At 42.7% G+C, this 25,378-nt stretch overlaps 1 protein-coding gene across 1 annotated transcript in view; it reads right to left on the bottom strand.

The window, feature by feature from the left end:
• LOC125016161 (DNA-binding protein SATB1) overlaps positions 1–25,149 on the bottom strand; it is a 99,752-nt gene extending 74,603 nt beyond the window's left edge. Inside the window, exon 1 of the mRNA XM_047598401.1 lies at positions 24,993–25,149. The gene's annotated coding sequence lies outside the window, so the exon portion shown is untranslated. The remainder of the gene's footprint in view (positions 1–24,992) is intronic.
• Positions 25,150–25,378: the final 229 nt, after the last annotated feature.

Below are 25,378 nucleotides of genomic sequence, written 5' to 3'. Positions count from 1 at the left end.
GTAGAGAAGCCCTCAGGGGTGAAATATACTACGCCTCTCCACCACCACCTCCTCCTCTCCGGTTGCCCCCGGTGACAGTGACAGAAGTCTGTAATTGCCACCTCGTCAGACGGCTTCATTAAGACGAGCATTGTCTGCGCAGCTGAACGGCGGCGGATGGGGAAGAGAGGAGCGCGAGCTGAGGAGAGCGCAGAGCCCACAATGCAATTACTGCATCGCCCGTGACAGGTGGGGCCTCCAATCCTCTGCGTCGGTGGGGCCCTGATGCATGTTGGGGAGCCGCGGCGGGCTCGCATCATTTTTCACCCACCCCCCCACCGTCATTAGTTGGTAATGATTGGATTATTTTGCAGATGAATCGCTGTATATGTCTTGCTCACAAACATTTCCTGGCCATATTAATCAAAGCCATCATGGCGGTGTAGTCAGAGCGAATTAAAAAAACAACACGTCTAGATTAAAAATTACAGTAATCCTTCATCAGTGTGCTTTTAACCCTTTCATTAGAGGTGTGTGGCGTCTTTAATGAATGTCTTTGGCTTTGTGACAGTCATTATAAATTGAAAAAGAAGAAAAAAAAAACATATTGCCGATAACGTTTAAGCTTCATAAACCATTGGGAGTTGATGCAGCAAAATAATAAACAACAAAAGCTCTGTATCTCTGACAACTACTCACGTCAACACAACCCAGTGGTCGACTGACGCGTAATGAGGATCACGTGACCAGCGTTAGTTGCCGAACTAGCCCTTAAATAACTGATTGTCTTTTTCAGACAGCGGGCTGTGTCTTTATCATCACAAAAAGCACCCTGAACGTAGTTTTCCAAATCTCATTAATCACCAGTTACGTTCGCAGGAATATTCATGAAGGTTGTAAAGTCATACTGTGTCGCAGATGGCTTGTTATCTTAAAAGTTTTTCCCATCTATTTACATTTAAATCACAGTGATGAGGTGCTCTGTGAAAAGCAAACACAAAGCAGTGTTCCTCAGCCTTGGGACGGTGGGGAGGCCCAGGCAAAGGACTACAAGTCGGAACGCACACAATCGCGACCAGACCCCATTCCCCAAGGTTATTTTAGAAAAACCTGAGGCCTCTCTTTCTCAAAAGGCCCCAAACAATCACTTGGTTCGCCAGTCCTGACGGTGCACCGTCTGCAGACAGACGTAAAGGAATAAAGTTTGCTTGAGAAGCATAAGTCTTGACTTCCATAGTTACAGAGGTAACCAAGATGTAGTTGAGTCTTTCACTTCACAGTTCAAGGAATTCTCAAAATGCAAAGCAAAAGTTTGGAGTTGTTGGAGTTCATGATCCCAACAACTAAATGTTATTCTCCTCCTGAACTCCAAGAGGTTACAATACTTTGAGATGTACACTTTGTGCAATATTAGTATGTCCTCATGTGCAATATAACAACGTCACTCTTAATTTAATCCATGATTCACATTATTTATTGCTGTACTAAATCTGATATTTTACATATTTTATTACCTCTTATTACCACTCTGCACACACTCTTTTGTGCACCCTCCTTTGTGTATTTCTTGCTCTTTAAATTTATGTATTGCTGATTCTGAACTAAAATGTGTGTCTGGTTGGTGTAAACCTTTGATAATCGGTTCAGTAGAAGAATATCAGCTCATAATAATGATATTAACAGCTGATCTGACTGGAATAAATAAACTCTACGTGATCTACGTGAGGTAAATGTCAGAGATGAGATGAAGAGTTTCCAGGAGGGACGGAAACACGTAGACAAACATTGGATATGTTGGTCATCTTCTTCTTCTACTTCATCCATTGACAGGCCACTTTATTCTGAGTCTGTTTCGGGGCATGTAAACGCACATCTGGTCAGACTGTTTTTATTTATATTATTGGCATCTCCGATCAGAATGACTTCATCTGAAAACAGACGTAGCAACGTAACGCCACTAGACGCGAGAAGAAAGAAATGTGTTTTATAGTGATATAAGTGAATGAGCCTTCAATGTCTTCGTAGAATCTTTTGATTCTAACCGAGGATACCTTCTTATGAGCCGGGGTAATGTGTGACAGCTGCAGCCTGACTCACTCTTGTTCAGTCCACCCCCAGCGAAAACACATTCCTTTCATCCATCGAAATTCCACATGATTGAAATTGCCCTCGGTGGAAACATATCATAGCCATCCACAGCTCTTGGATGGCTCCCATTGGGCGGTTCGGTCCATGCCAAGCGTCTGGGTTGGCCGAGAGCCTCCAGGGAGGCCGGGGCTTATGTCTCCATGGGCCAGTAAGCCTAGAGGCCCCGTAGCCCTGGGAAATGTAGCAAATCACGGGTGCACCTTGGCAATGATGCCCCTCCACCCTCCCCTTAGCCTTAGGACTGTCACAGTCAAAAAAGAAGGCTAATATTGGCCAACTGTGCAGCGAGTGGGTTTGGGGTGTTGGGGAAGCGTGTCTGTAGGTTCATCTGGATTGGCGTCGATAAGGATGTGCGCTCTTCGTCCTCTGCCTATCACTACCCCGCACAGGGTGGGAGTCGAGTGTGACGCGTTTATGTTTGTGTGTGCTTGTGTGTGTGTGTGTGTGTGTGTGCAGCGGTGGCACAGTGATGAGGAACTGGCAGACCATCTCCAGAATGCCAGCAGTGACTGATGCCACACCAGACATTCCTTTCAGAGGAGGCTGCAGCGTGGTCAGCGCCATGCCAGCTTCCGCGGGCCCTAAGGACACCAAAACACCCCTCCCCTTCCGTCCTTTAAGCAAAGGCCGTGGCAAAAGAGCGATGGCACGAGCTTCCAACGAAGTGCATGGAGCCGCGCGAACTGTGGAACAAACAGGGAAGATGTGCTTGCTCTCAACTTTTATGTATAAATGTTTTACTGAGCTTTTATCCGACTTTGATAAGACAAATTATATCCATTTTAAGAAAGGTATATTCTCTCTCTATATATACACACCTCTAACTTACTATTGTTGACTCCAATTCCTCCTGTCTTTGTGTAACGATGCTACTGGATAATGAATCTCCCACAGGTTAAACACGCCAACCAGGTAGAACATTATGACCTCCTTCCTAATACTGTGTAGGTTTCCTTTGTGCCTCCAAAACACTCATCGGAGAACAGACGTTTTAAGGAATTTTTAAAGGGAGAAGGGTCCTGTGGTGTCCGGAAACAGAATTTTGTTTGTGGGGGTCTTTGAGGTGAGGGGCCTCTGTGGATTATTCGTTATCAGGGATGTAGTGAAGTTGGAGGCCAGGTCAACAAAGTGCAACCTGCTGGGGAGTGTCATTGCTCTGGGGTTTATGGTCTGGTCTAAGTGGGGGCTACATGTCTAAATAACATCCACATGAATGAATGTCATACCCTAAAGTTTCCCAGCAGAACACTGGGTCATCAGAAGATGGTCAATGTTATTTATTTCTCCTGTTAGGGGTCATAATGTTGTGGCTGACTGGTGTAAAGTATCTATCTATCTGTATTCCAAGAATCAAGGCTTTTTTCTTGAATTTGTGATGTATTCTTATAACTTGAGCTTCTTTAGGAGCTGCATCTGTGTTAAGTAGCTCCATGTTACCAGATACTGGTTGAAAAATGTGGATTAGTTCGTTTGATTTAGTTTTATGATAAATGTAGCTAAGTAAAAGATGCTAACGCTAAGAGCTTTACAGAGAAGCAACGTTAGCCATACACTACTGTAACATTAGAAGGATGACGAGGAGTGATCACCTATATTCTGTTTATTAATTTATTGTTATTTATCGTTGTAACTGAAATAGTTACCGTCAGTTGTAACTACGACAACACAACAACATCCACAAACTTCATCGAGAACGTAACTGAAGAAGTAACTTGAGGTGTGACTTCATCCATAAATACAGCATAAATTAATATTAGCCGACACTAAATGTGAACCACGACACCAGATTTCTGTGCATCAGGATTCCAGATGTTTCCATCCATTTACTTCTCTTTTCTTTTGGCAGATTTCTGTAAAAATATAAAATATATCTCTGACTGCTTCTTAAATCTGGTGGTTCAGTCAATCACAAAACAGCTCTTCGTTTACAATTTAGACGCTATTAAAGTCTATGATTCAAACTAACGCTGCTAATCTCCATGATCAACTGTCACTTTTTGCCGTAGCCATGGAGACGTCAGCTGTGACGTCATGTTCATACCCTCTGTACCACATCACCAATGGCCGACAGTCAACGGAGGTGCTACCTTCAGGTTTATGCTTTCTGTGGGAAATTTGACTCTTTGAACGCTACATATAGACGTACACTTATCTCTATGAATCACTTGTCTGCATCACACTTTTATTTTCTTTTACACATCAGCTTTCCTTATCATTTATTGTGTCTCTGTGAACTCTCCTGCATGACCGATCACGTTCAGAAAGTGTGAAGCAGGGAGAATCATCTAATAAGCGCGATCAATCGATCGGGAGGCTAATGGAATTAGACGTCAGGAAGGGAAAAACATGGGGCTGAGCTTGTTTCACTCTGGGCCAGTTACTGCTGACAGTCCGGAGATGAAGTCAATGAATTGCGTGTTGTTAAGGGACTAATTTGCCTTCTGGATCAATTTATTATGCCACCAAGCTGGTAACGGCATCAGTGCCTGCGATTCTGTTTTTGGATTGTCCGTACGCAGAGGCGCAGCTCCTTGGGCCCCCAGGACAATGGGGCCTCCCCCTCCCTTCCCCATGTGACACTAAATCACCCCTTTTCAGACTTTGCCTTAACATCCAGTCTAATAGCGAACGGCTACTTCTAAGTACCTGTGTTCACACCTGCCGTGTGAAAGCATCTGCACATGTGTGACCTCAGGTTTGTCCTCAGTAAAAAAAAAAGAATATTTTCAACATCATTTGTAGAATATCACAACAGCTGCCGACTCTAATGGATCTCCACGGCTGCATCGGAGCCACGAACAGCTGTTTGTCGTGCGTGTGTGCGTCATGACTTGGGGGAGATGACACATATTGTGGAGCTGGCTGTGACAGCTTTCCGACACACTGAAATCACACCAGTTATTATTTATTTATCCGAATCTGCCCCGACGTTAGTTACTTAGGAGACCTGGAAATTATAACTCGAGTCTCGACGACATTACGCGCCGTACTCTCACCAATGCGATGTCTGCGGCGGTGTCTCAGGTAATAAGGTCAATAAACGCACAAATTATGCACCTTATTACTGTTTACGGATTGTTTTCTACTTTTTTAAACGTTTTTTTTTTAAGTATTTGTGCCTCAAGCGTTTCTATCTTAGCTATTTGCAATGAAATTTTGTTCATGTGTGCACCTTATTTTTCGAATGACAAATACAGATCTATCTATCTATCTATCTATCCATCTATCTATCTATCTATAGGCTGCTCTCATTGGTAACCTCTCCGCCTTTTCCATTTTGTGTACGGACTTTTAACGTTGATGTGTGTTAGGACTTTTTTTTGTGTGTAAGATTTTTACTTGTCACATCCATTTATCATGGTGTATTGTCTGTATGTTTTTTATTATTTAGCAACTGTGCTAACTCTGGCATATTTACATTGATGCTTTTGCTGATATGTTAATTAATGTGCATTGTCCTAATCAAATAACTAAATAAAAATAAACCTGCCAGTGTGTTTTATGATGGTATCACATGCAGCGTACTCAAATTCAGAAATGTTACTTATTTTTCTGAATGAATGAGTTAAACCATAAGTATTCACCCTTAAGGGTTCGTGACCCCTGGAGGTAAATTTCTTTAACATACCAACCTGCTACTGAGGACAAAATAGATGGAGGAATGAGGTCAAAAAGCGTCTCAGACCACCCCCACATGTGCTTTGACATCAGATCACTCAACTGTAGCATCGACGCGTCCTGGGTGTGTTCACACCTGTATTTCAAGCTCGTCGCTTGCCGATCTGATCCCCGGGGACGGATGTTTCACGCAACAGCACCACCCCGTCAACTCGTTAGCCGAGCTACGGGGCTAAACACATAAATCAGTAGTTAAAGTATTAACACTTGGTTAGAAAACACACGTGGTGTCTGATGTTTCTACAGTTTTACCTGTTGTTTTACACGACACCAGAGAGGGAAAATAAACTCATTTAGACAATATGCCTTTCTGTAATGTTGCTTCTGTCTGAATGTCCAGATACACTCGAGAGGGAACTTCTTTAAATTTGGCAGAGATGGTCACTTGCATTGAAGGAGGAACTGATTTCAGTTTGGTGTTTAGAGGACAAAGATCAAACTAGCCTCACGAAACCTTAACTAAAGTATCTCAGACAACACCTGAATGGAACATACATGTATTAATCAGGAAAAAAAAGAAACATCTCCTTGGATTATATTTTATAGTGCATAATACAGTTGTCTGTCAGTGTTAAGTATCTGTCCAAAGATGGCAGGTTTAATCTTTATTGCTGCATATACTACAATATTCTGTCAGTCCCAACACTTATTTTATTTGAAGTTTATTCAAAACGGAGATACAGAGTCCCCAAAACAAGATTAAACAGACGAGGAACTCTTTAACCCTCAGCCTGTCACGTGTTATATGTGTTAATATAACCCGAGGTCTGAGGTTAGATTTTGTCCACAGTCTGATATGTGTGTGTGATGTTTGTCTGCCATCGTATTGTGTCACGTTCTTTTGTTACGAGAAACAAGCGTCTTGGATGCAAGACGATAAAGTTATCAATCAATCAATGATCAGAAGTCTCAAACGTTTTAAAGCCACTCATTAACGTATCCAAAAAGCGTCTAAAAAAAAAAAAAAAAGCAGCTGGACTTGTTGAGGTTTGAGAAGATGTTTCACCTCTCGTCCGAGCAGCTTGTTCAGGTCTGGGGGACTGGGAAAGACGTATCTGCGACTTGACTAGCTGGCGTAGGCGTGCAGCCACAGGCAGTAATAGCATGGTGCAAACTCTCTAAAACTCACCGGCAATAATTTGTTTTCCCAACAACACGTAGCCGCTTCCTGCCAGTAGGTTTCCAGCTAGTTCGCTCTAAATTGCTGTATTTCGGGGGGGAAGTCCGTCGTATTACGCGGGGCTTATGGCTTTAGTGGGTTTCAGTAATTTGCAGCTTACATGTTCACTGAAAACAGTCGTGTGGCTTCACTTCGTCCACTATTCTTCTGACACGTCTAGGATAAATCGTCATCCTCTTTCATACGAGCTTTGGCTCTTTCCAGAGGAAAAAAACTAAACGGCACAAGCTATCCTGAGCCGCCCGGCGCTCCTTCCCGTCAGACAAGCCTCTCCATCTCCTTTCACAGATTACTGCAGAGGTTAGAGGGGTATTCAATCGCCGGAGCCCCTCGCGCTCCACCAGGGCTTAAGTGATGACACAGAATGATTATAGCACAGTTAAATACCTGGTCTAATGAGCCAATTAGCCCTATTGACATCCGTGGCTGTCTCGGAGGTGGAGCGAGCAGCACGTACATGCTCCTTAATCAGAACCGATAACACCATTTAGCCTTCAAACGCTAATCCTGACTCGCGGGCTCTCTCTGGAATCCACTGTGATTTCTCTGTACTCACGCTGAGAAACTTCACGCCTGATTCATTTTCAATTCCACCCTTCCTGCACAGTTGTAACTTCGCTGTGGTTTTACAACCATTCTGACTGGTGAGTTTTGATATGATTTTTTTTTTTTTTTTTTTTTTTTTGGCAATGGATGATTTTCTTGCTCAATATCTCTTAAATCAATTTCTGCAGAGGAGATCCCCTACCGCGGATGTATATATGAAAAAAATATATCATTTAATGAGCAGACAGACAGTGGAAAACCCTTCCTCTGTCGATTTCCGTTTGATGGTCTACAAAAAACGAAACTGAGAAAAGTGATAACAGGCGCTTCAGGTAAATATGGGGCATTTCATTAAAACACGTGCCACAACAAAAAGACTGAAACACAGTTTTAGCCACGGCTGCTCGGTGAGTCATAAACTGGAGTGAATGTCTTGATATTATTCAAGTTACTGTAAAAATTATGCCTCCTCAGTCTTTCAACACCGTGAGAATATCTCGGCACATGCATGTGAAACCGTTTTCTTTTCTCGGTGTCGCCTTTGTTGCACAGGTTTATTTTAAAGGGTGAAAAAAAAGTTTGACCAGAAACAGGAGGGCAGAAAAAAAAAAAAAAAAGTCCTGTACCAGCTTCCAGGTCGCTCACTATAAAAGTTTTAAACCTAAAAAGATTTAAATGTCACATTCGAGGAAACGTGCAGGTTTTATATATCACACACAGACAGGATGCAAAGGCTGAGTAAACTACAGTTTGATACGGAATAAACACAACAGCTTCTTGTGTGTGTGTGTGTTTGTGGTTGAAGTGAAGCGAGAGAAGAAGAACAACAACTGAGGTGAGAGTCTGCTCTGTCTGAGTGTGCGTCTGTGTGTGTGTGTGTCGGCTCAGCTTCACTTCAGAGTAGCAAACATCAAGGTCAGTTACACAAACGCACACAATGAATATGTTATCACACAAGGGCAGACACGTACACACACATACGCACAATTAGGTCATTTTTACTTGCCACATGCACACACACACACACACATGAATGCGCACACATACATACAGTTCCATCTGCCTCCAAATGAAACACAACTCTCACTACTGCACACCTACACACACGCTCTGTACACAAAACAAATGACCTTTAAATCATCCCACACCTTCTCTGTGCATCATTCCGTCTCCGCCGCCGTCTCTCAGTCTTTCACACAATATGTATGTCGTGCCTCAACGTCCTCCAGTTAAAATAAAACTAGTTCACTCTGCAAAGAGTCATTTCTGAATGAAAAACGAACTAATAATTAAATAACTTTTAATTAATTAATGTCGTCTAAAACGTGTCTTTTGTTTTTTCCAAAAGATGCACGAAACGTAAAACTACGCCATCGTTTTGCAAAGCATCAAAACACTTCTCTTTACTTATTATTTTTTCCCAATAATTCACACACTTTCCAGAAATTATTAACTTTAGAAACTGTTCACGCTTCATGAGAGCGAACTGCAGTTTAAAAAAAAAAATGGAGCATCCAAGTGTCCTTACTTTCCTCTTTTCAAAGATGCACAAAATACCAATTAAACACTATATCCTTAACATAGATAAAGTACTTTTTTAAATAAAAATGTTCAAATACTAAAATATGACTAATAAGTCTGAGGCGGCTACAAGTCAAAGCCTTTGTTTGATTAAAGTGTGACTAGTTGGACGGAAGGAAGAAAACTTGCAGCTGTGCAATGCATTGTGGGTAGTAGTTTCCTCTCCTTTATGTTTATTGTGAACAACGTCCTCACTCTCCTAAACAAGGCAGCCCTGAACTTCAATCACAAGTGACGACGTGAACGATTAAAAAAAAAAAAAAAAAAAAAAAAACGGCTGACCTAAAAACATCAGCGTTTTTCAGCCGACTTCACGACTTTTTTCGAGAAACGTTCTCTACTTTCGAAAACGTTTGCTGTTCTTGAAACTGGTGCCGACATGTCTCATGTCATCTCAGAAATGCCTTCAATTTCCTTCCAACAACCATTCACTTTTACAAAAAAATGTCGCTTTTAAAATAAATGTAAAGTCCTTTAAACGGTGCACACACGTTCCAAAAAGGCCTCTTAAAAAGATCCTCACACTACGTCGGACCATGTTGCAGTTTCAAGAATGTCTTTGCTTGTTCACAATTTCCAAAATAGGTTCTCTACCTTTAAAAAACATCTACACTTCTTACAACTGCATACGACACTTTGCAGGTAGTTTAGTTTACTTTCACACGTCTCTGAAACTGTAGTGAAGTTTTGAAAATATCTTCCCTTTCCAAGGATGTTCACACTTTGCAGAAACGTTTTCACTTTCCAAAAATGCCTTCGAATCTGAAAAAGAGTCACATTTAAAACTAATTTGCAAGTAGCTGAGAAAAAGCGCAGCCTTTTCAAAAAAAATGTCCTCACGTGGGGCCAGAATGTCCCCTTCTCTTAAATATGTTCCCACTCTTTTGACAGCTTTCAAAACCATCTGAACTTCCTGAAACTGTAGTGAAGTCATGAAACTGTCTTTCCCGTTACAAGAAAGTCCACACTTCGCGCAAACATTTTCACTTTCCAAAACGCATTCAATTCCAAAAATAAAGTGTCGTTTACCAAAAGAATCTACTCTATTTCAGGTCACAGACACGTCCTGGAGACATGTCGTTGCTTCTCAATGCCTAATGCAGATTTGTTCCCTCGCAAAGATTTCACCACTGGTCTACGATACAGTTTACGACTTTCAACAACATCTTGTCTGAGACAGTGCTGAAAACGAGGCCCAGAAATGTCCTCCTCTCTGAACACTAGCTGCACTACTTCGCCCTCTTGTCACCGTTTCTCTACAGTTTCCGACTTTCAGCAATGTCAAAACGTCCTCCCATTGTCCAGAGTGTCCTCTCAAAAATATCCTTTCTTTTTGGAGATTCTCTTCTTTCAAAGACGTCTGAACTTCCTGAAACTGTCCTCAACTTTTCCAAAAACTTCCTCCCCTCCAAAGTATTTTCACTTTTCAAAATCTCACCCAAAGACGGAAGTTCAAGAGCACGCATGCCCGCCTGAACCGAGGTTCTATCCTTAATAAAAAATAAATAAAAAATCATGTTTCATCATGTTTCCTGAGTCTCTCTGGCCCCGATCCGTTCGTCATGTAAATCTGGAGTCCAGATGGTGACGGAAAGGAGGGAGACATCAGACTGTCGTCCCTAAAGAAGAGATCCGCGGAGCCGCACCGTCGCCGTGAATCTCTTATTCCGCCACCGTCCCCGTGGACCGGCACAAGTGTCTACCGGGCCACGTCTGCCTGCCTCTCCAAGTGGCCACGGGGGACGCCCAATTAGCCGTTCCCATGGAGAGGCGCCGTGGCCCTAATAAGAGACGGAGGGAGAAGGAGAATCAATTAAACCTGCGCTGACCCCCCGAAACAACACGAGGGGATTCGTCTCCACGCAACCTTTAAAACGAGACGGCGACACGACGGTGGGAATTTAAGCCTCCTCCGCTGAATCTGACAGAATTTGAGAGCGTGGGAGAGAAATGACAAAACAAAGATCGGGTAATGGAGACATGACTGTGTGAGAAGATGGCATCAAAAACCTCTGACCCCAAAGTTTAAAGGTCTGTCACAAGGACAAAATGTCCTCAGTGCCTCTTATATTGGTCCTCGCAAGTATATAGACACCATTTAAGTTGTTCAACAAGGCATTTTTTTTTTTAATTTTCAAAATGTCCCAAAATGACTTCGGTGTCCCTAAAAGATGCATAAAAATGGCAGCGTTTCCAGGAATATTTTCACTTTTCTTTTCAGTTAAGCACACACTTTCCAAAAAGATTTTTTCTTCACAACGTCCACAATTTGTGAAACCGTTTTGCAGTTTTGAAAACGTTTTCTATGTGTCATTGTTGTCCTTATTGTCCTCTTTTCAAAGACGTCAGTAGTGCACGCTCTTTCCAAACGTTCTCTTCTTTCTGAGAAATGTTGAAGTGCCTTTTTTTTTCTCAAAGATGTCCAAGAAAAGATGCAGAAAATGTCAAGCAAAAGCTCTCTTTTAAATATGCGCACACTTTCCAAAAGTTATTTCGTTTAAAGCTTGTCTGCACTTTTCGGTGACTGTGCTGCAGTTTTGAAAAAGTTTTGCAAGTGTTCTTGTTTTCCTTTTTGCAGAGATGATCAAAAACGACAATATTTTACCCAAAATGCATTCGCTTTCCTAAACACTGACATTTTACAAGTGAAATGCTGTTAAATTATAACCTAAACATATTATTTGATAAATTACTTAAACATTTTTGGCTTCTTCCACATGTGTAATTATTTTTAAATCCTGGTTGAATTTTAAATATGGACAATAGCAAAGTCTTTGAGACGGTTATCTGCTGCAGACGTGACTTGTGGCTACGAGTCGAAGCTTTTGTTTTCCGTAAGCAAACAAAAAAAAAATTCAAAAACCACTGGACAGAAGGAAGTTGACGCATGAGAGAAAATTCGCAGCTATGCAATGCATTGTGGGTAGCTTCCTCTCATTTATGTTCTGGGAGTCGTCGAACAAAGATGCGGAGCGGAGCGGCGGAGGCAGCTCAGGAGGGAGGAGAGGATAATGAAAAGTTTGATTATCCGAGTTGCACTCTGTTTTCAACAGTAATTCATACCAGAAATTAAATTCTGCGTACAGTTCTCCTAATTTGACTTTAATTAAACAATACTCTATAAATGGCACTTTCAATGACCAAATGTTCCCATGTAGCCGAGCAGGGGTCCCGAGCCGCTTCAGCCTGATATAAAGTTGGTCTCGTGGGGGTGGACTAGAGTCTGATATGCAGGAATGACAGCTGATGACTTCAAAAAGTTAATTAACTTTTCAATTAGGACTGCATCTGACACTGCCGCTGTATCTGCTACGGAGCAGCCAGACTGCTGTTTGGGGAGAAACGGGCTCGTGTGATAGACTGATGCTCTTGAATAATGGTTTTTAATGTGAGCGTGTGGCGTTAAAAAGGAGAGCACGGTGGCTCTGGTTTCATTTTGGTTTTTTAAAACGGGCTGTTTTTGTGTTTGGGGACGAGGGTCGGAGAGTTTTTGTGGAATTAATACGTCATTTGTTGCTGCAGTTGATTTGATACTTGATTAAATTTGAATATTTATTGTTAAATTGGGAAAAAAATATTAATACTGCACTTTTAAAAATTGTGTGAAAACAATGTGAATTTGTGCTAATGTCACTGAATCTTCATTATCATCGTCGCTTCATTGGAAACAGTCATTGGATTTAGTTCAATAAACATTTTTCGTTCAATTTTGATAATATTTATTCATTATTATCAACTATCACTCATGAATCACACGTCTATAATCTTATGTAATAATGAGATATGAGCACATCACTGTTTGTTGCTACACACCTGTACAAGGTCAGCTTAATTTAATATCACCGCAAAAAAAGCGCTTTTAAGGACTGAATGATAAATTACTATACAAAAAACGATGAGTTTAAACTACAGCGACACGTGGGATGGAAGAAATATAGTGAGTGGGTCAAGAAGTAATTAAAAGGTAATTGTTAACTGAAAGAAAAAGCTCTTTCTGGATTTCTCACAGGGCTTTTAGCTGAATCTCACAGCATTCAACAGCTACATCTAATAGATGAATACATGTTCAGTGTCTATATACAATATGAAGGCGTATTTTATATGTACGTACAAGTTCTAATTGGTGATAAGAACATTACATTGAATTTATGTGTGTGTCTGTACGATCTTTATCTGTCTTTGTGTGAGAACATGCCTTTAAACTCAGCATGCATTCTGAGGAGGCTCATCATCCCTCTTTCCTCGCGGAGAACCAGCAATTTGTGCATCCTCCACGATATTAGATCAAATGTTCTCACCCTTTCGCCTGCAGCCGCTCCCTTCTTGAATGCAATTTTTTCAATTAGCGCGCGAATCCTCAATTTTCGGCTAATACCGAGGCGTGCGCCTGGTCCTAATTGAAGTGGCGGTGTGCACCGACGTGGGGACAATGCGCTAACGTGGAGCCACTCATTAGCCAGCCACTGCCTTACACCTGGGGTTCATTCAGAGCACAGGTCAGAGGCCACGGGAATTTGTATGATAATTATTGACAAGCAGATGTTATAAAATCATTTATGGTAATGCAATCATAATAAATGGGCTTTGTGCAGCCGGGCAGACGAGTGGTGGAGGAGGAGGAGGGAGGAGGAGAAAGTTTATCAGAGGAGAATTTACACCGGGCTGCTGTGAGTGCTAGAGTCAAACAAACAAAATGTATAGAAGACTGTATGAATGGTGAAATGCTTGTAAATTAAAACGGGTACGATAATAAACTGCCACCGTTTTGGTGCAGACTCGTCCAGATTCATTCTGCTCGAGGAGCTGGGTGTGATGCTATGTTGCCAAAATAGAATCTCCTTGTGTCTGCAGACCCACAGCCCCACTTTAAATGTGGGCTAAGGTATTTCACCGCGCATCCGACTGCTTTAGATCACAATGCCGCCATTTAATTATAAAAATAACCTCCATCCCCAGCGCGAGGCGGCTCCTCACAAAAAAAATATTAGGAACTAAAAAAGGGGGGAAGCTAGGTGTCTTTACATATATTGTCATTCGCTATAAGACACCCTATCTGTCTCTCGAAATGTGTCAGGAATTACCACCAATTCCAAAAACATGCATTAGCCCCCACCTTAGGTGCAACGGTTCTTTTTACAGCGGGCAAATATCGCAGCGGAACACGGCTGTGCGAGGCAGCTAACCTGGCAGCTGGCGGAGAATAACCCAGCGCAGGAAGAAAGCAACCATGTTATCATGCACACACATGTGGCCTGGGTAAAGATTAAGCCGTATTCATCCCTGGCTGCCTCGCTTCTCTCCTGCCTCAGTCCATCACAAGATATGGCAAGCGTTCAGCCAGGAAGCCAGGAGAGGTGCCACGGATTTCACGGCGTTCCCAAATCAGGCCGTCTGGAGACTCGGGCGAGGTGGCTCTGCCGCTCCGCACCTCGCCTCGGCTTTTCCCACAGATCATAAGCTCTGCACTGATGCCGGGGGTTTGGAATTTTTTCGCTGGATGGGAGTGTCATCGCTAACAGAGGCGCCCCTCCACCCACCATAACCCCCCCACCACACCACCACCACCCCTCAACACACACACACACACACACACACACACACACAGCCTCAATACAATCCCCTGTTGTGTGCATGGAATTGGGAATCATCTGCTGATTCATGCTTTCTGAGGGCTATTGTTTGGCGCCGTGTTAATATTTTCTGGGAGTTTTTTTTTTTTTTTTTGTGGAGGGAAGGGAAGGGGGTTGGGGGGGTCGAGGGGGGGTTGGATTTAGACGAATGAAAGACAGAGTGTAAGAAAAGAAAATGATCATTTAGCATGGAGAAGTGAGGGATCATTGCATGTCCCTGCTGACATGTACATTATCACTGAAAGGGCCCGGGGGCTCAGAGTGCTGTTGGCCTTGACTTGGGAGAGAGGCTTACACCCCGAGAGCTACTTAGAGGCCTCTCGGTGCTAAGCCGCTAATAATTCCTGTGCAGTCCCCTTAAAAAAAAAAAAAAAGAGAGAGAGAGAGAAACACAAAGGGGGCAACAAAGTGATGAATGCAGGTTGTATGGTAATGCAACGGGACGTCTGGACAATGGACTTTCACAGTGAGACCGGCCAGAACGACGGGGTCAACAATGGTAATGATGAAAAGCATGAAGTAACATGAGGGCTGCAGCTAATAATTACCTCAAATAATTGATTCATGTCAGAAAATGCATGGACACCGATATATATATTTTAACCAACTACCCAAAACCGTTATCATGCATGAATAAGAAAAGGAAGCAGTAATATTTTCCACATGACTAAGGCGGTGATTTGATCATGAAACTGTTGCCGATTTCCTGTTGATCAGTCAAAGAAACTGAAACGTGGAGCACAGATTTTGTTTGCTAGTATGTTCAGTGTGTTTTCCCTCCAAACCCCCACACAGTAAGTAATGAATGGCAGTATGAGGGAATAATATAATATTAGTAGTGAATCTGTGTTAAGAATTTCTTTCGCTTTATATAAGATTGCAACAGAGTATGATATTTTCTTTTTAATAATAAATTAAGTAATTAAATATGCGTTTTCCAACATAATTTATGGTCAATGATGACTCTCATGAATTTATTCTTATATCATCTATAATAATTTGAACCTTATTATTAGCTTTTCAAAGAAATTTCCAAATATTATATATTTAGCTTTATTTACATTTACACGTTTCAAAATATCTAATTCCGTTTCCAAAGTATCAAGAAGCAGGTCAACCAGAAGAAAACAAGTTAGTATCATCTGCGACTAAGATAAAAATTTAACAAATTTAACACATTACAGATATAATTTATGTACAATATGAACAATTATGGACCCAGTACTGATCCTTGCGGAACCCCACATTCAACTTGTAGCAAGTCAGACTTGTTGTTATTAATCCGTTTTAGTGCCATCCCTCTTATTCTGTATTTTTCTAACTTGTTTATTATAAATGTTTGGTCAGTTGTGTCGAATGCTAAACTGCAAAATCAATTGTATCGAATGCTACATGTTTAAAATATAAAGGTAGAAGCCAGAGGTCTACATATTAGCAGCATGCACAAAATAATATCAACATCGGTGTAGAACTGCCACTTGAATTTTTGCTCATTTTCACCAGCTGTTGTGTGGTAAAAAAAATAAATAAATAAATAAAATCTCTTTTGCCATTCGAGGCACACTCCTCATTGAGGGTGTTTGTCACACACAAAAAAAAATAAAAATAAATAAATAAAATAAACCCGAGGCTGGTTTTGCTCTTTGCACAGTAATCATAGGCTGTTAAAGCAGAGGGAACAACATTTATTGGCGTGAATTTATGCGCCGGGCTGCGGTGATAAAGTCTCATTGTGTGGTCCAAAACTTTTTAATGAAAACAAAAGGCGCCGCGCGTCGCCTTGAGAGCGCTACGAAGTGAAGCCAGGTAATGACAATGGTGTATCCAGGCATAAACGATTAGCGTGCCCATCTGAATATTCAAGGTGATGCCCGAGCCATTTGTGTTGTACTTCCTACATCCTCGCTTCAGCACACACGGATGGGGGGGCGGCGGCGAAGCCAAAGTGGTTTCCCTGTGTCAGTAATTTTTTATTTTCGAAAAAGCCACCGGTGCAATGTATTAGTCATAATTTATGTTTATCATCCCTTGTACCCTGACCGACTTCAACAAACCGTTTAACGCTCCGAGCATATGTGCATATGGCTGCTTTAATAGTTATTCTGCATGGAGGAGCGCTTTAAAGACTCTAAATCACTTCTTTGGACAAACACTAATGAATTATGTCACCACAAGTAAAATTCAAAAGTGCAGCGGTAATTATTGGGAGTCTGTGGAGATTTTAATTATCAGAAGTGGGCTCCTTTAAAGTGTAACTAACAGGATATCAGTCATAGGCTCCTCTGACGGAAGGAAGGAAGGAAAGAAAGAAGAAGAAAGAAAGAGTGTGAACAAGACGGCCATGTCCAAAATGAGGCGCTGAAGGTGTAAAGTAAAAATGAAAGCGCAAAAACTTTTGAAGCAGAGATTCAACGTGTGAGATTTTGTAAAGTAGCTCCCAAATGTGTTTTTAGTTTGGGTTTTATTCATTGATCTGTTTATGAGGTGACATGTGTTGCTGATCATGAAAGAATTAAAAGCTCCAAGGACTTAATTCCCCCAAGATGAGCACTAGTGTGAGTGTCCTCTCCTGCAGACGTCTCTCATCATATTCATGCCGGTTTTAAGCAGCTTCTCTTAGACGTGTGGAAATAGTAGTAGTGTTTTTTCTCCCTAATGCATTCAATTCTGCTGTAATTTAATCTCCTAATTTATTATTTTTTCTGTCGTTCTGTCTTTACTGATATTTTCTGTAAGTTTGTTTATGAATCCGGAGACGGCTCCAGCTTTGAAGGCTGTCCTCATCGCGCTGTGTGTATTTCTGTCTGAATATGTAAGCAGGGCCATTATAAATGTCCTGAAATCTGATTTATTCTGGTAAAAATATCCTCATTCCAAATCATTAAAAAAAAAAAAAAAATGGCAACAAGCTGTGGGGTAGATTTTTTTTTTTTCACCCCTCTCTCGCACAAAAAATAGCAGAAATATGGCGTGTGAGAAATGTGCAAGGTGGCCGTCTTACAGAAGGTGTAGAGGTGGGATAAATTTAATTACAGCTTCAAATATTCATTTGGCAAATATATCAAGGTTGGAAACACAGGCCCAGAAATGGCAAGCCAGCCTGGCAGGCGCTCACAATAGTGGATGGCAAATGACGGTAATCCATGAAAAGAGACCAGACATTTATAGAATTTATAGAGAAGGACTCGACCATTCCAGATCTCTGATGTTTGTGGGATTTGCTCGCTGGCGTGTTAAACGTCGGGGGGGAAATATAGAAAATATTCCAAACCTGTTCCTCTTTGCACTACTTTGCTTGTTAAATTGATTTAGGTTAATTATTGAGACACATTTTGAAACCTTCTTTTCCATCAGACGCACGCCTGAGTTCATCTTCGCCGTTTGAAGAGAGAACGCGAGAGACGAGCCGCGTTCGTTTTTTCGGCCTAATGAAGACGGCGCCGACGCTTTCAAGGAGCAGTCGGTGCTTTCGGTTAAGAGAAAGGAGCCGCGCGTCTCTGCGAGTCTTTTGTTCCTCGGTCTCAGACGGTCACTCGACGCGTTCGCAGTAGCAGGAAGCGAGGCATGTGAGCCTCCTGCTCTCTGATCTGACACGCTTGCCGTCTCGTCTCCAGCTGTGCAACGAGTTGTAGCGGCAGCACCAGCGAGGCGTCGTGCACAGGTGAAGGTACACTAGGGCACTTCCTCTTCCTGTGACAGCGAGTGAAGGCGGCCTACTTTGCCTCCGTTATCTCACTTTGCCCTGCGCCGGGTTGATTTAATCAGCGAGCTGGAGGAGGGGTTGCGGAGGGGTGCACGGGGGTTGAGGAGGGGAGTTAAGGAGGGAGGATGCCCGCCTCACCTTCCCGAGGCCTGGAACTGGAGGAGAGCACGGGGGCGGTAAGTGGTTCTCCGAAGACCACACAGTCACAGAGAGTCCCTGCGCCGGTGCCAAACAACCACCGCCGCCCCCCTCACCCCCTTCATCATCTGCTCCTTCCACCCACAATCAGATTAGAGCAGCTCAAGCCTCACCCTCCTCACCCTCCTCACCTCCACCTCCAGGGGGCTCCTTCTGCAGCGTGGCTCCAAGCAGGAGTGGCTTTCAGGTGGAGGACACTGGGCTCTGGTTTGGTTGAGCTCTAATAAATAAAAAAAATAAAAAAATAAAAAAAACCCCAGTGCAAAATAGAAAAACTGTTAACAGAGCCGGAAACTGACAGTGACCTACATTATCAAACCACAAGACATCTCCAGCTCACATCTTTGCTGCATGCAACACTGTAATTTCATGTTAAAGCCACACAGAGAGAGCACTGCATACTTCAGTGCTGGGAAATCGAGTGAAACAACAACTATCTTTTATATTTAAGGGCAAGATAATAAAATAAATCAACACGCGTCATGTACAAGAATCTTATCACACATAAGAAGAACTGACTCACGATGAGTCGCTGCAAAGACAAACAAAAAAAACTGTCCAAAACAAGCTGCCTTGAGTCCTTGTTGCTGTAGTAATTAAGACGAGAGGAAAGGAAGAGACGATGGGAGAATCTGTTAGAGAACATCAGAGTGAGTCAGAACGTCAGACTGGAAACTACACTTCAGTTTTGTTTCCGACAAACAGTTCAGCTTTAAAAGAAAAGATGACCGACGTGTCTCCTCACTGAAACCGTGACGACAAACGTCCCCTCGTCACTTTTACCCAAACAACATCTCAAACATCCGTCGCCACCGTCTGACCAACGATGCATCATGAAATGCAGATTTTATTTTAAACGTTTTACGTCGGCATAGTTTTTGCAAAGCTCAGACCAGTGACGCAGATTGACGACGACGGCGCGGATGAACTTGGTCAGAAGAGCTGGAGGATCTGTTCAGCTGCGCTTACGTGTGATAAATCAGAATCAGAATCAAAATCACGATACGTATTTGATCCTTCGAGGGAATTGTTTTTTGCAGTTTTGTCGCAGTTGCTCCCTTTTAAGTGAAAGTTGCATGGAGATAGAGTAAAATATATTAAAATATATATATATGAAATGTAAGATGCAGATAAAAAAAAATGAAAGATATGCTACAGATAAAGTGTTATTGCACAAGAACTAGATAATGGAAAAAAAATATTTTGCACTTTTGCACTGCAGAAGATTATTGCTCCTAGATTATTATGATGCAAAAAGTATTTACAAAAAGTAGAGGATGGTTACATTAAATTAACACTCAGCAGGAGGAGTTATAGAGTTGGAAATGACGTCCTGTGTTGTTCCATGATGCCTCTGGGTTGAATGAGTCTGTTGCTGAAGACGCTCCTCAGACGGAGGATAAACTGGGAGAACTGTCTCTGCCAACATCAATATCAGTGATGGAAGAACAGGGGTGAGCGCTGAGGCAGAACACCACTGACAGACAGAGATCAGAGAAACAGAAGATGTGTTGGACGTCTGATTGACGGGCGATTCACAATTCAATATGGAGCCGTGTTCAAAAAAAAAAAAAAAGACGAAGCAGGTGACCACGGAATCGCAGGTTCAACTCTAACTTTTTCGTCAAACGTCTGCTCTGCAGCTCCGCCGCCGCTCTCCGCTGCCTCTGAAATCAAAGAAAGAAGTGAACGAATGTGTCTGCGGACATGAGCCAAATCATCAAAACGGCCTTCGAGGCTCCCCAGGCCGCCGTGTGGAGGTATGGGAGACGCTGGCAGCGAGAGGAGGACGGGCGGAGTACAGAGAAGTGGTGGCGGTGGTGGAGGAGGTGGTGGAGGTGGTGGGGGTACAAATGAAGGAGGGAAGGATGGATGGATGGATGTAGGAGGAGGAAGAGGAGGGAGGGCTGATAAAGCCTGATCTGTGCCACGGGGCATTTATGGCTGTCGGGGAGGCAGGGGGACGGGGATAGGGGGAAAACGGGTGGGAGGAGGCATTGTCTGCTGTGTCCGTGCGTTTATAGGATTGAGCTCAAGTTTCCTTTGTGTTTCCATTTTGTTGAGGGATTATGTTCTTTGAGAGAGTTGTGCAAGCAGGCAGGCACACAGAGTGGAGGCGGAGAGAAGGGAGAGGATGGGTGAGGTGGAGGGGGGGGGGGGGGGGGGGGGGGGGGGGGGGGCGAGGAAGGAGGGAGGATGTCTTTGTTCAGAGCGTTGATCATGAACAAGACAGATAGCAGAGGGAGTGTGTCTGCAGGAGTGCGTGCAAGTATCTGTGAGCACGCTTTAATGCCACAGAGTGTGTGTGTGTGTGTGTGTGTGTGTGTGTGTGTGTTTTGCGCGTGTTGGAAAGTGCAAAGCAAGATGTCAGGACATGTAACCAGCCATGTAACAATTTAAAATCAATTTGCCTCCCAAGAAGGAGCCGCTCTGCGAGACGTTCTCCCCCCTCCGAGCGTTTCACAGGACTTTTCATTCCATCTGAACAGATATCAGTTACATAATCGCTTCTTTCTTCTCTCGGCCCCGGACGCCCGGCTGCAAAAACTTTGCTCCGCGTTTCCGCGGCGTGAGTCTCCTGTGATTGCTGGTGACATTTGCAGAGTCACTGATCAAACGGGGCTCGGGTGTAATGAAGACACAGCGAGATGAGGGCGAGGGGAGGGGGAGGTGGAGGTGGAGGTCGGTTTCTTCTGGTGAACTTTGTGAACCCAAAGCAACAGTTTTGCATTCGACTCCTTCGCCTCAAGACACGCGACCAGAGTCGCACCTTAAACCAGTTCTCTCCCATTAACCCGCCAGTGACAGACGAGAGTCTGCTGAGTTCCACCTTTTTTTGTCCAAAGACTCAAAAAGAAAAAGTGGAAGTATTTAATCTGAAAGTTTTGCAGAAAGGAGAAAACAAAACCCTGGAGTCTTTACGTTGTCCCGGCCCCTCTGGGTAACCACACGGCCCATTGTGTTTTCCACAACTTGTTAAAACACCACATGGTACATTTGCATAGGATAACCAACATATAGCGAATCATTTGCATGCCTGAAAGTGCACTTGAGTAACCGTAATTACACGTGACACCAATTACTCTGTTACTTTGTATTAAATTATAATGGAAAATTCCACTAGAGAATTGGAGCCTAATTGCATCTTAATTTGCATAATTTTGCATATTAATCACATCTCAGATGAATAATAAATTTCAGCCGATTTTTTTAATTTATGCAAGGATGCAAAAACAAGTTGAAAAATAATATGCGAGTGAATGAGGGGAAAAAAATAAAATAATCAGGAACTATTACTTGGAGCATTTGCGCTAATTTCTCTCATTAGCCGACGTTCAAGTCAAAGGTATCGGTACTCTTGATCAACAAGCAGCGACTTTTGAAATTGAGAGATCGTCAAATTGTCGGCAGAGAAGATTACAAGAAGAAGAACAAAAAAGGAAAGAGGTGGAGAAACATGAATTTGGGAAATCTTCTTACAATTCAATTTCACCCAAAAACTTTGCAGCTCCGTTTGAGGCTCTTCCCACTGCAGGCGTGCCAAACCCATTCCACAATGATAATTCAAATCACTGTCTGCCGTCCCCCCTTTTCTTTCTTTCTCTCTCTCTTGTCTCTTCTTCTTTTCTTTTTTTTTTCTCTCTCTGGTCAACACCTGTGCCTGCTATTGTGCGTGGCTCCCTGCCAGCGCACACAAAATCCAATACCTGTGGCCCAGATTGAATTCAAATTTACAAAAACAACACATTTCCAGATTTAACGCGGCGTCAGTCTCCGGCACAAAGTCGCCCAGAGTTGCTCCGGAGGAAGATAAATAGGGAGGAAACTGAAATTTGGGTCATCTAGTGACCCGCCGACACGAGTTGTGTTCGGGTTTTGTTGCTGTGAGCAGATTTCTACAATTGTAGTTAAATTTTTAGGAGGAAATTGGGTAAAAATTAACACCGATCCCTACAGATAGTTTTCACAATTAATGTAAAATGAAATGTAAATTCTTTTCTTAAATGACTTTACAGCTTTACAGAACCCAAAGACTGAGGGAAAAGTCACGGTGACGGGGACATTTTCTTCCATTTATGGGAGTTTTTGACGTGTGTAAATTAAACTCATGATTAAATCATATCAAATAATATCAGCAGACTATAATTAAAGCACACTGTATGCACTGTAGTTGCTGATGCAGCCGTAATTATATGCAGCAAAAATATGTTTCTGCTTTTTTTCGGGAAGTTTCAGTTCTACTTAAACGGCAAACGGAGCGACTTAAAAAAATCAATGACATTCAAACCTCCTCCTCTTCATCATCGTCAATCATTCCTCACACGTTAGCGGAGCTAAACCGGTCTCCATGTTTAATCCGCGCTCCGCCGGTGACCTGCCTCACAGCTCCACGTCTTCATCCCCGTTAGAGGACGTGGAGCCGGAGCTCAGCCGTGGAGAACAGTGCCTTTCAGTGGCGCAACGGAGGAACGGCCGCTCACGGCTCATCTCGACGGTCCCGAATCACACGAGTGTCCGACGTTACAAGACGAAACAATAAATCAGCTTAAATAGATTCAGAGACAAATATCACAAGGCCACAGAGAAGACTTTGGAAATAAATAAACCGGCCGGGTACAATTTAAATTCCCCTCACTTTGAATTAATCTAGCAAAATTAATTCACCAAAACAAAGTCACATTTAAAAGATACTCCGGAGAATATCAGGATGAGAATAAAATGTCTCCAACAATCTCTCATTAGGTTGTTTAATTCCATAAATCACCAGGAGCAACACATTAGTAAAAACAGTGTAGAAAATGCAATAAAAGGTTTTAGGACTTTTCCAGTCCATTAATATTATGAACAACTACAAGGGCCCCATTTCCTACGGACACTAGAAGTTTCACTAAACCGCCTTTACTCAAGTGTGTGCATGTCACTGCTCTTTTTTTTTTATTTGCAGATTCTCCAACAATTAATCCCAACCAGAGAGGAGTTGTTAATATGTCGTGCCATTTGACTCACAGCTGTAAACGGGGGAAAAAAAAAAAAAGAAGAGAGAAATACGACTGACATGGACTGACATGCATAATAACCGTGATTCATCCCAGAAAGGTTTCCGTGTCTGAGCGCAAATAAAAATAACCGCGGTTCATGCGTGGTTAATTATTGACAAATAAAATTAGCTCGGGTGGTGGACAGGGACAGAGATAGATGGAGAATGCTGACCCACAATCACAGAGGCCATCGGGGACTTAATCATGTTTTGTACCAATGATCACATTTCACATTTGCGATTAAAATCGCTTTGGACACCTGTGCAGAAAACAAAGGCCGGGCTAAAACCCCGTGGCCCTCAACAACAACCGCTCCTGCTCTTCTTCTTAATTAATGTGGTTGGGGCCACTTTTGATATGTCACGCAACTTTTGATTTGATTTTAGAGTCAGAGTTACAGATAAGTTACAGTCAGGCTCTTTGTTGAGATGATTAGGGACATAGTAATGCATTAAATCAATGGAAGCACCTCTTAAAGATAGAAACACGAGTTCGTGAGTGATGTGGAGGGGCTTTCCTGGCGTTTTAAATGTCTGTTTCTTTTTTTATTGTTTTATTAATGCATTCGTGCACAGACAGACAAGCATAAAGTTTGTTTTCCAGTTCCCTCAGACTTCACGACCCACCGACACTCACGGGACATGAGGCGGATAAATGAGTATTTGTCTCCCTCTACTGGATCCTGTCGGTAAAGACACTTTGCTGCCTTTAGGTGCAGCCTGTGAGAGCTCAGAATAACAACGCCATACCTTGCAGGACGCGTGCATGAGATTAAAATTAAAACATATGGGCCGGATGTGAATAATAAGGTGCGATATTAAAGTGTTGCATGAAAATATTTTGCACGGTTGACGAGCAGATTAAAACATACAGACCCAGGTATATCGAGCTGGGACAAGGACAACTGAACTTGTAGAGTTTCTTGGAGACGTGTAAAAAAAATAATTAATATAATCAAACAGAAAGAAGATGCTACTTGTATGATCCTCAAGAACCTCTACAAGTCCAGTTGCTCGTGTTTTTAAATTATTTTTGGTCGTATTTTGCTTCGAAATTGAATTTGCGCAATCTTTCTAGAAAGCTGTAGATAGAACTGTGTGCCACGTGTTTATTCTTCTATCGTGTTAAAGAACAGTGCCCACGTAGAGCAGCTGCATAGTTTATCCTCCTAAAGTATACGTGGAAGATGGCAAACCTGCAGAAAAGTTCTGAGTGTGGCTGCTTTTCCAACAGCACTTGAAAGCAGCAGCAATAGTGTTTGTGTGTGCGTCGGATTGTGGGTTCAACATGGAGTGAGTTGCGTTGGTTACCATAGTCTTGGTTGGATTAAAGGAGGCTTCTTCTGTCCCGGTTTCTGTCCTGCCACGCCGCAGCCCGGAGCTCGGCGGCCTCGGAGCTCGAATACCCGGGATCCAGGAAGAGTGGCTCGACCTGCGGTGAGCAGACAAGCCGTGGGTTGGAGTGTGTCCGTGGGAGCGCGCGCGCGTCCTGCGTGGAGCCAGGTTCCTGTTCAACCCGATCACATGGATCCGGTCTAAACTTATAATGTGAAGTTTGACAGAGGCACCAACAGACCTGTTTACCAGCTACTACTCTCAACCTGTCAGAGTATTAGTAATGATTAATCATCTCCAGAATACAGTGTTTCTGTACAGTTATAATATAAAATGGTTTGAAACATTTAAACCAGGGGTCT

This window comes from Mugil cephalus, chromosome 11 (genome assembly GCF_022458985.1).
Source record: "Mugil cephalus isolate CIBA_MC_2020 chromosome 11, CIBA_Mcephalus_1.1, whole genome shotgun sequence".
Lineage (NCBI taxonomy): Eukaryota > Metazoa > Chordata > Actinopteri > Mugiliformes > Mugilidae > Mugil > Mugil cephalus.
The sequence above is the reverse complement of the archived record's forward strand: the minus strand, read 5'-3'. Positions and strand labels throughout refer to the sequence as shown.